Below are 10,595 nucleotides of genomic sequence, written 5' to 3' on the forward strand. Positions count from 1 at the left end.
CTGCTGGAGGTACCTTTATGTCCATCACTCTTGGTGAAGCAACAAAGCTTCTTGATAATATGATGATTAATTACTCTGAATGGCACACGGAAAGAGCCCCACAAGGTAAGAAGGTAAATTCTGTCGAAGAAACCTCTTCCTTGAGTGATAAGATTGATGTTATTATGTCTATGCTTGTGAATGATAGGACTAATGTTGATCCTAATAATGTTCCGTTAGCTTCATTGGTTACTCAAGAAGAACATGTTGATGTAAACTTCATTAAAAATAATAATTTCAACAACAATGCTTATCGGAACAATTCTAGTAATAACTATAGGCCATATCCTTATAATAATGGTAACGGTTATGGTAATTCTTATGGGAATTCTTACAACAATAATAGGAACACACCCCCTGGACTTGAAGCCATGCTTAAAGAATTTATTAGTACACAAACTGCTTTTAACAAATCTGTTGAGGAAAAGCTCAATAAAATTGATATTCTTGCTTCTAAGGTTGATAGTCTTGCCTCTGATGTTGATCTTTTGAAATCGAAAGTTATGCCTAATAAGGATATTGAAAATAAAATTGTTACTACAGAAAATGCCATCCAAGTTAGAATTAATGAGAATATAAGATTGATGGCTGAATTGCATGCTAGGTGGGAAAGAGAAGAAAATGAAAAACTAGCTAAAGAGAATAATGTAGCTAAAGTTTGGACTATTACCACCACTAGTAATGTTAATGATTCACATGTTGATACACCTCCTACTATCAATGGTAAAATAATTGGTGTGGGCAATGTTACTACTCCTAGTGCAAAGCGTGCAAAATTACCTGAAACTGCTGAAACTGCCTGTGATAAAACTGCTGAAATTTTTTCCAACATTGGGGATGATGATCCCATTGCTTTAGATTATAATGGTTTGGATTTTGATGATTGCCACATCTCTGAAGTTATAAAGTTCTTACAAAAACTTGCTAAGAGTCCCAACGCTAGTGCTATAAATTTGGCCTTTACAAAACATATTACAAATGCTCTCGTAAAAGCTAGAGAGGAGAAACTAAAACTTGAAACTTCTATTCCTAGGAAGCTAGAGGATGGTTGGGATCCCATCATTAAGATGAAGGTCAATGACTTTGATTGTAATGCTTTATGTGATCTTGGTGCAAGTATTTCCGTTATGCCTAAGAAAATTTATGATATGCTTGACTTGCCACCATTGAAGAATTGTTATTTGGATGTTAATCTTGTTGATAATGCTACAAAGAAACCTTTGGGGAGAGTTGATGATGTTCGCATTACCGTTAACAATAACCTTGTCCCCGTTGATTTTGTTGTCTTGGATATTGAATGCAATGCATCTTGTCCCATTATATTGGGAAGACCTTTTCTTCGAACTGTTGGAGCTATCATTGATATGAAGGAAGGTAATATTAAATATCAATTTCCTCTCAAGAAAGGTATGGAACACTTCCCTAGAAAGAGAATGAAGTTACCTTTTGATTCTATTATTAGAACAAATTATGATGTTGATACTTCGTCTCTTGATAACACTTGATATACACTTTCTGCGCCTAGCTGAAAGGCGTTAAAGAAAAGCGCTTATGGGAGACAACCCATGTTTTTACTACAGTACTTTTATTTTAGGGATTTCTATTTTCGTGCCCCTGCTTCGTTAGTTGTACTCAGTTTTCCCCAGCTCGTTAGTTTTTCCTCAGTTTTCCCCTCCCTCTAGTTTGAAACCCCTCGAAGACGCGGGTTGCCGTCGGGTCGAGGCCTTACCGTTACCGTGAGGTCGGTTCCTCGCCGACCGTCTCGTGCTGACGGGTGGATCCATCTACCGGCCGACGCGTGGGCTGTTTTATTTCCCGATTGTATACGCGGTGCTGCCAATGACAAATGGGGCCGCTCTATGGGGCTGCCGCAGCCAATGACCAGTGGGTCGTCTATTTATTTATAGAAAATTATATATTGCCGCTCCGTGGGGCCTCCGCAGCCAATGACCGTTGTGGTCGTCTATTTTATTTAGAGAATATAATATAGAGCCGCTCCGTAGGGGCCGCCTCAGCCCATGGCACGTGACTATTTTCGCAGCTTAATCTAAAGTGACTCTTATGCTAAACATTGTGCATCCCGACGTTGACCTAGCAGATGGTGGCGAGCATAGCCGTTCCGACCATGCCGATATCGGCATCGGCATCGGCATCGTTTGGAGGATGTGGTGCTCGAATAATAGTGGAAATGGGATGTTATTTTTTACATGCATAATATATAGAAAATAGCTAGATCTCTAAATCGATGCATATGAAGCTACATATATATTCTTGGTCATAATCCCCTTAATTATCTAAAGGGGATGGATGCATGGCTTCACGTCGTCGTCGCTTTCATCGTCGGTATCTTCGTCGTCCGAGTAGTAGTACCTCCCGCACATTGTTCCGTCGAACACCTTCACTCGTGAGCACATCATCGCCTTCATATTTGAAGTGTACGAACCAGCCGAAATCCACACCGTGCGCGATGGCGAATTTCTCCCAGCCCTTGTCGAGGTACATCCGGCCTTGTCCGTCAAATAGGACCTCCACGGTCCAGAGACGAGGACCGCGGTCAGCCTGCTCGCGAGATACACCTTAGGCTGGCTCCTTGCCGTCAAGATAGTCCGCAAATTTTTTTGGGAGTTCCTGCAAAGAGATCGAGCGCCGATCGTTTGAAATTAGGGAACCCTTGAAATTAAAGGTTTTTTAGAACATGCCCATAATTAATCACATGCATCATATATGTGGGAACGCGTACGTACCTTCTTGACCAAAGGGTCTTCATAGACGACGATGAAGAACTCCTCTATGATCAATGGCAGGTGTTGACGGTGGTGGTGGCAATGATGATGATCCACTTCCCCTTCCCCTTCCCCTTCCCCTTCCCCTTCCGGTCCGCGTCCGAGACGTGGAAGCCATGGCAATGGATAAAGTGTATGTGAACGAAAAGAAGAGAGAGGCGGAACCTATTGACACAAGGGATGGCCGTGTGGGTTTTTATAAGGGAGAGATGACCGTTGTAGGGTTTACACAATAAAATAAGGAGGAGATGACCGTTGTGGGGGTTTATACACAATAAATTAAGGAGGAGACGACCGTTGTGGGGGTATAGTTTATCATTTTACCGTGAAAAGTAATGCCTAAAAGGAAAGTAATGGCTACAAGAAATCGGTGATGGTTTATCGTTTTTTGCGTGAAAAGTAATGGGTACAAGAAATGGGTGATGGTGTATCATTTTTTGCGTGAAAAGTAATGGCTACACGAAATGGGTGATGGTGTATCATTTTTGTGCGTGAAAAGTAATGGCTACAACAAATCGGTGATGGTTTATCATTTTTGTGCGTGAAAAGTAATGGCTACAACAAAATCGGTGATGGTTTATCATTTTTTTGCGTGAAAAGTAATGGGTACACGAAATGGGTGATGGTGTATCATTTTTGTGCGTGAAAAGTAATGGCTACAAGAAATCGGTGATGGTTTATCGTTTTTTGCGTGAAAAGTAATGGGTACAAGAAATGGGTGATGGTGTATCATTTTTTGCGTGAAAAGTAATGGCTACACGAAATGGGTGATGGTGTATCATTTTTGTGCGTGAAAAGTAATGGCTACAACAAATCGGTGATGGTTTATCATTTTTGTGCGTGAAAAGTAATGGCTACAACAAAATCGGTGATGGTTTATCATTTTTTGCGTGAAAAGTAATGGGTACACGAAATGGGTGATGGTGTATCATTTTTGTGCGTGAAAAGTAATGGCTACAACAAATCGGTGATGGTTTATCATTTTTTGCGTGAAAAGTAATGCCTAAAAAGAGTTTATAATTTAGCTCGTGAAAAATAATGCAGAAAACCAAACTTTGCGTGAAGCTAACCGACGACAGAGAGAGAGAGAGGGTGGTGGCCCCGACCGAGAGAGAGATAGGGGTTATCCCGCCCGTTAGATCATACGATCAACGGTCGTCGGGCACGATCCGCGTGACATGGGCTAGACCAATCAGGGCAATGTTGGGCGTCCGTGAGAGTTTGTGAAGGGAGAGGGCAAAAGCTGAGTAGTATCAAGAAACCAAGGGCAAGTGAGTAGTAAACAGACTAAGGGATTCAAATATGAGATTTAAAAAATGGAAAATGCGTGTTTTGTACAATGAAACCCATCTTGGCCTACCTCAAACTATTTGCAATACAAATCTACATGAGTGTGAAAATTATGGTCTCATTCGGACAAAGTATGTTTTGGGGAAAGCTGTTTTGGGTAGGGCTTATTATGGAAAACCATGCACCTTCATAGCTACTAGGTGATTTGAGAAGTGGCAATTTGTGGTGAAACTTGATTTATCTACGATTTATCTATGATTTGAGAAGTGGAAATTTGTGGTAAAGACTCCATGAGTAAGTGCCACTCCTTTTCGGAATTTTTTGCACATTAAATAACTCATTTAACTAGTTAATCCCATTTGTTGACTCTCTGTTGACCAGCCACTTGAGGGTAAAACTGAGTATATTGCACTAGCCGATATTAGCACTCAAGGTGAAAACTGAGCATACAAAAAATGCTAGTATATGACTCGAGGGTATACATGAGTATATCTAAATTTCCAGGGTTAGACTCGAGGACGCGTGTTGCGGTGCAGAAGTGGAAGAAGTGCCATTGTTGACGCGTGTCGCGGTGCAGATGTGGAAGACGTGCCATTGTTGACTCGGGTCGCATTTAGGACGCGTAAGCCCCTCTCTCCCTCCCTCTCGCACACGGTACGTCTCATTATCGCTCACGCACGAAACCACCCCTCTCACGTCCCATCAACTTCTCCAAAAACCCCAACCGCCGTACGAGCCCTCCCCTGCCGGCGATGGAGAAGAAGAATGCACCGACGGCCATCGCCCCGAGCCCGTCGCCTCCGAGCCCGTCGCCTCCGAGCCCGTCGCCGCCGAGCCCGTCGCCGCCGAGCCCGTCGCCGCCGAGCCCGTCGCCTCCGAGGGCGGCGCATCCGAGGGCGGCGCATCCAAGCGCGGCGCCTCCGTGAGCTGGGCCGGTCTCACTGCTGACGGACCACTTCACAAGATCGGCGAATGCTTATTGGCCAAAGAGGAGTACGTGGACAGCTACTCTGCTATGAGGCAAGTCCGCAGAAATTGGCGCTCGGGTTTACCCGATCCCGACGTGCACCCGCACGAATGGATCATGCTACACCATGCCCTTCCACGCGCCGCTGAGTTCACCTTCCTCCATCTCGGCACATCCCGCTACGTCACCATAGATCTATCTGCAGTTCGTGCAAGGTTCAAATTCCTCGGCTTTTCCCGTGGCGTCACCATAGATCTTATTTTCAATCTTAGTGCTGAATGTTATCTTTTCAATATATTTTAGATTCTACTTCCTCGGCTTTTCCCGTGGCGTCATCGTGCTTGCCCGGAAGAACCCACCGCACAAGATACGGCTGCTGAACCCACTCACAAAGAAATCGAACACGATGTTTGAGGCGCAGATGCCATCCGTTTTTCTCGAAATCGATCGTCGTTATCAAATCCCCGACTATGGTCTTCGTTGCCACACATTACCCGCCGGAAATTGGTTGGGTCGATGAGAGCACTCCAACTAAGGATATAAATGAAGATGGGGATTGGGGAGAAGGAAGATTTTCGATCAAGAACCATGGTTTCCGTTCCATTACCCCGTTCAATGGTGAACTGTATGCGATAGCTGCGGACAATTTTGAGATCGGAAGAATAGTGTGCACCAATATACGGTTGCAGCAGCGCGTGAGCACCTGTCAAGATGGAGACACTAATTTCATTTCCGAACTTGGACGTCGAAGTTCTACCTTGTGGAGTCGGATGGTGAGCTGCTGCTTGTGTTGTTGGTCAGCGCGGCTTTGGCGGGCGGACCATTGGTGTACCGTGTGGACACTCGGAGCCGCTCTCTCCATCCGGTCACTAACATTGGCGGTAATGCCTTCTTCGTGAATTATATCCGGTGTATCTCCGTCGACACCGAGTGTACCTGACACTTCAACCTGGCAGCATCTACTACACGGATTTGGGTTATATCGGAGCGTACTCTCATGATACAAATGCACGGGATGAGTGGCCACTACGTGTGGATAGAATAGGATTCTACGGTTTGAGAAATGAACACGAGGCCATACCGTTTGGAGGATGTATTGGCCTCACACTCGCATGACGGAAGGAGTTCAATGAATATTTCCTTGGGGAATTGCACGAATGGAGCGACGGAGAAATATATGAGGAGGAATGAAGAACAAATTCATTCATCCTAATCTTCTTGTTGTCCATACATTGCGTGCGTGATCTTGTATATTTTTGCAGACTTAGTTTGTCGTGAACATTAACAATGTTATTGGCTGCTTTTTGGCTGCTGTATGCGGTTTACCTATGTATTATACTTAGTTTTCTGATTATGCTGCTGTGAATTTATCATATAATAGCTTCTAGATTTGCTACTAGATTTGCTGCCATATTGGGCAAAAACGAGGGCCAAAAGGCATAAATAACCCCAGAGATTTGCTACTAGATTTGCTGCCATATTGAAGAAAGACAGAAATAGAAGCTTCTCTAGATTTGATACTAATTTGGTGAAAAAGACAGAGAGAGAAAGAGGGGAAAAGGTGCTCTTAAAAATGCCAATTTGGGCCGAGAGAGACAAAACCCGGCTCCTCGCTCACGTGCAACCAAACGCTTCTCGTCCTGTCCCACGCGGTCCCTTTCTACCAGCCCCACGCGACGCGGCCCCACACGACGCGGCCCCACGTACGACGCGGCGCAACACGTCGGCACGAACGTCCAAATAAACGGATTCCTTCCGTCTGAGCTCCTTCTGCGGGTCTTCAGACAAAGGCTAGGGTAAAACTGAGGAAAAACTAAGGGGCTGGGGAAAACTGAGCACAACTAAGGAACCGAGGGCACGAAAATAGAAATCCCTTTATTTTATATTTGAGTCTTGGAAGTTGTTACTACTGTAGCAACCTCTCCTTATCTTAGTTTTGTGCATTGTTGTGCCAAGTAAAGTCGTTGATAGTGAGGTTCATACTAGATTTGGATTACTGCGCAGAAACAGATTTCTTTGCTGTCACGAATTTCGACCTGCCTCTCTGTAGGTAGCTCAGAAGAATATGCCAATTTACGTGCGTGATCCTCGGATATGTACGCAACTTTCATTCAATTTGGGCATTTTCATTTGAGCAAGTATGGTGCCTCAATAAAATCCGTCTTTACGGACCATTCGTTTTGATAGATTCTGCCTTTTATTTCGCATTGCCTCTTTTGCTATGTTGGATGAATTTATTTGTTCCATTAATGTCCAGTAGCTTTGTGCAATGTCCAGAAGTGTTAAGAATGAGTATGTCACCTCTGAACATGTGAATTTTTATTGTGCACTAACCCTCTAATGAGTTGTTTCGAGTTTGGTGTGGAGGAAGTTTTCAAGGATCAAGAGAGGGAGATGATACAATATGATCAAGGAGAGTGAAAGCTCTAAGCTTGGGGATGCCCCGTGGTTCACCCTGCATATTTTAAGAAGACTCAAGCGTCTAAGCTTGGGGATGCCCAAGGCATCCCCTTCTTCATCGACAACATTATCGGGTTCCTCCCCGAAACTATATTTTTATTCCATCACATCTTATGTGCTTTGCTTGGAGCGTCGGCTTGTTTTTGTTTTTGTTTTTGTTTGAATAAAATGGATCCTAGCATTCATTGTGTGGGAGAGAGACACGCTCCGCTGTTGCATATGGACAAATATCTCCTTAGGCTTTACTCATAGTATTCAAGGCGAAGGTTGAATATTCTTCGTTAAATTGTTATATGGTTGGAATCGGGAAATGCTACATGTTGTAATTCTAAAATATCTTGAATAATTTGATACTTGGCAATTGTTGTGCTCATGTTTAAGCTCTTGCATCATATACTTTGCACCTATTAATGAAGAAATACATAGATCTTGCTAAAATTTGGTTTGCATAATTGGTCTCTCTAAGGTCTAGATAATTTCAGTATTGGTTTGAACAACAAGGAAGACGGTGTAGAGTCTTATAATGTTTACAATATGTCTTTTATGTGAGTTTTGCTGCACCGGTTCATCCTTGTGTTTGTTTCAAATAACCTTGCTAGCCTAAACATTGTATCGAGAGGGAATACTTCTCATGCATCCAAAATCCTTGAGCCAACCACTATGCCATTTGTGTCCACCATACCTACCTACTACATGGTATTTCTCCGCCATTCCAAAGTAAATTGCTTGAGTGCTACCTTTAAATTTCCATCATTCGCCTTTGCAATATATAGCTCATGGGACAAATAGCTTAAAAACTATTGTGGTATTGAATATGTACTTATGCACTTTATCTCTTATTAAGTTGCTTGTTGTGCGATAACCATGTTCCCGGGGACGCCATCAACTACTCTTTGTTGAATATCATGTGAGTTGCTATGCATGTCCGTCTTGTCCGAAGTAAGGGAGATTTACCACTCATTTAATGGTTAGAGCATGCATAATGTTAGAGAAGAACATTGGGCCGCTAACTAAAGCCATGAATCATGGTGGAAGTTTCAGTTTTGGACAAATATCCTCAATCTCATATGAGAACATTAATTGTTGCTACATGCTTATGCATTAAAGAGGAGTCCATTATCTGTTGTCTATGTTGTCCCGATATGGATGTCTAAGTTGAGAATAATCAAAAGCGAGAAATCCAAATGCGAGCTTTCTCCTTAGACCTTTGTACAGGCAGCATAGAGGTACCCCTTTTTGACACTTGGTTAAAACATGTGTATTGCGATGATAATCCTGGTAATCCAAGCTAATTAGGAAAAGGTGCGGGCACTATTAGTATACTATGCATGAGGCTTGCAACTTGTAAGATATAATTTACATAACACATATGCTTTATTACTCCCGTTGACAAAATTGTTTCATGTTTTCAAAATAAAAGCTCTAGCACAAATATAGCAATCGATGCTTTCCTCTTTGAAGGGCCTTTCTTTTACTTTTATGATTGAGTCAGTTCACCTATCTCTCTCCACCTCAAGAAGCAAACACTTGTGTGAACTGTGCATTGATTCCTACATACTTGCATATTGCACTTGTTATATTACTTTACATTGACAATATCCATGAGATATACATGTTATAAGTTGAAAGCAACCGCTGAAACTTAATCTTCCTTTGTGTTGCTTCAATACCCTTACTTTGATTTATTGCTTTATGAGTTAACTCTTATGCAAGACTTATTGATGCTTGTCTTGAAAGTACTATCCATGAAAAGTCTTTGCTATATGATTCATTTGTTTACTCATGTCATTACCATTGTTTTGATCGCTGCATTCATTACATATGCTTTACAATAGTATTGATCAAGGTTATGATGACATGTCACTCCAGAAATTATCTTTGTTATCGTTTACTGCTTCGGGACGAGCGAGAACTAAGCTTGGGGATGCTGATACGTCTCCAACGTATCGATAATTTCTTATGTTCCATGCCACATTATTGATGATATCTACATGTCTTATGCATACTTTATGTTATATTTATGCATTTTCCGGCACTAACCTATTAACGAGATGCCGAAGAGCCAGTTGATGTTTTCTGCTGTTTTTGGTTTCAGAAATCCTAGTAAGGAAATATTCTCGGAATTGGACGAAATCAACGCCCAGGGGCCTATTTTGCCACGAAGCTTCCAGGGGACCGAAAGGGAAACGAAGTGAGGCGACGAGGCAGCGACACGCCAGGGCGGCGCGGCCCACCTCCTGGCCGCGCGGCCCTATTGTGTGGGCCCCTTGCGTCGCCTCTTGACCTGCCCTTCCGCCTACTTAAAGCCTCCGTCGCGAAACCCCAGTACCGAGAGCCACGATACGGAAAACCTTCCAGAGACGCCGCCGCCGCCAATCCCATCTCGGGGGATTCAGGAAATCGCCTCCGGCACCCTGCCGGAGAGGGGAATCATCACCCGGAGGACTATTCACCGCCATGGTCGCCTCCGGAGTGATGAGTGAGTAGTTCACCCCTGGACTATGGGTCCATAGCAGTAGCTAGGGGCTGGACAATTGCCCGGATATTGTCCCGGTTTTGTCCCAGGGCCGGATTATCCGGGCCGGATATTTCAGGAATATCCGGCCCCCTCGAAAATGGCTACGGACCTGAAGAAATGCTTCTCTGGATAGGGGACGGACATTTGCCCGGACATTGTCCTGGTTTTGCTCCATAGATGGTCGTCTTCTCCTTATGTGCTTCATTGTCGGATCTTGTGAGTTGCCTAACATGATCAAGATCATCTATCTGTAATGCTATATGTTGTGTTTGTCGGGATCCGATGGATAGAGAATATTATGTTATGTTGATTATCAATTTATTACCTAAGTGTTGTTTATGATCTTGCATGCTCTCCGTTATTAGTAGAGGCTCTGGCCAAGTTTTTACTCTTAACTCCAAGAGGGAGTATTTATGCTTGATAGTGGGTTCATGCCTCCATTAAATCTGGGACAGTGACAGAAAGTTCTAAGGTTGCGGATGTGCTGTTGCCACTAGGGATAAAACATTGATGCTATGTCCGAGGATGAAGTTATTGA

This window comes from Lolium rigidum, chromosome 3 (genome assembly GCF_022539505.1).
Source record: "Lolium rigidum isolate FL_2022 chromosome 3, APGP_CSIRO_Lrig_0.1, whole genome shotgun sequence".
NCBI lineage: Eukaryota > Viridiplantae > Streptophyta > Magnoliopsida > Poales > Poaceae > Lolium > Lolium rigidum.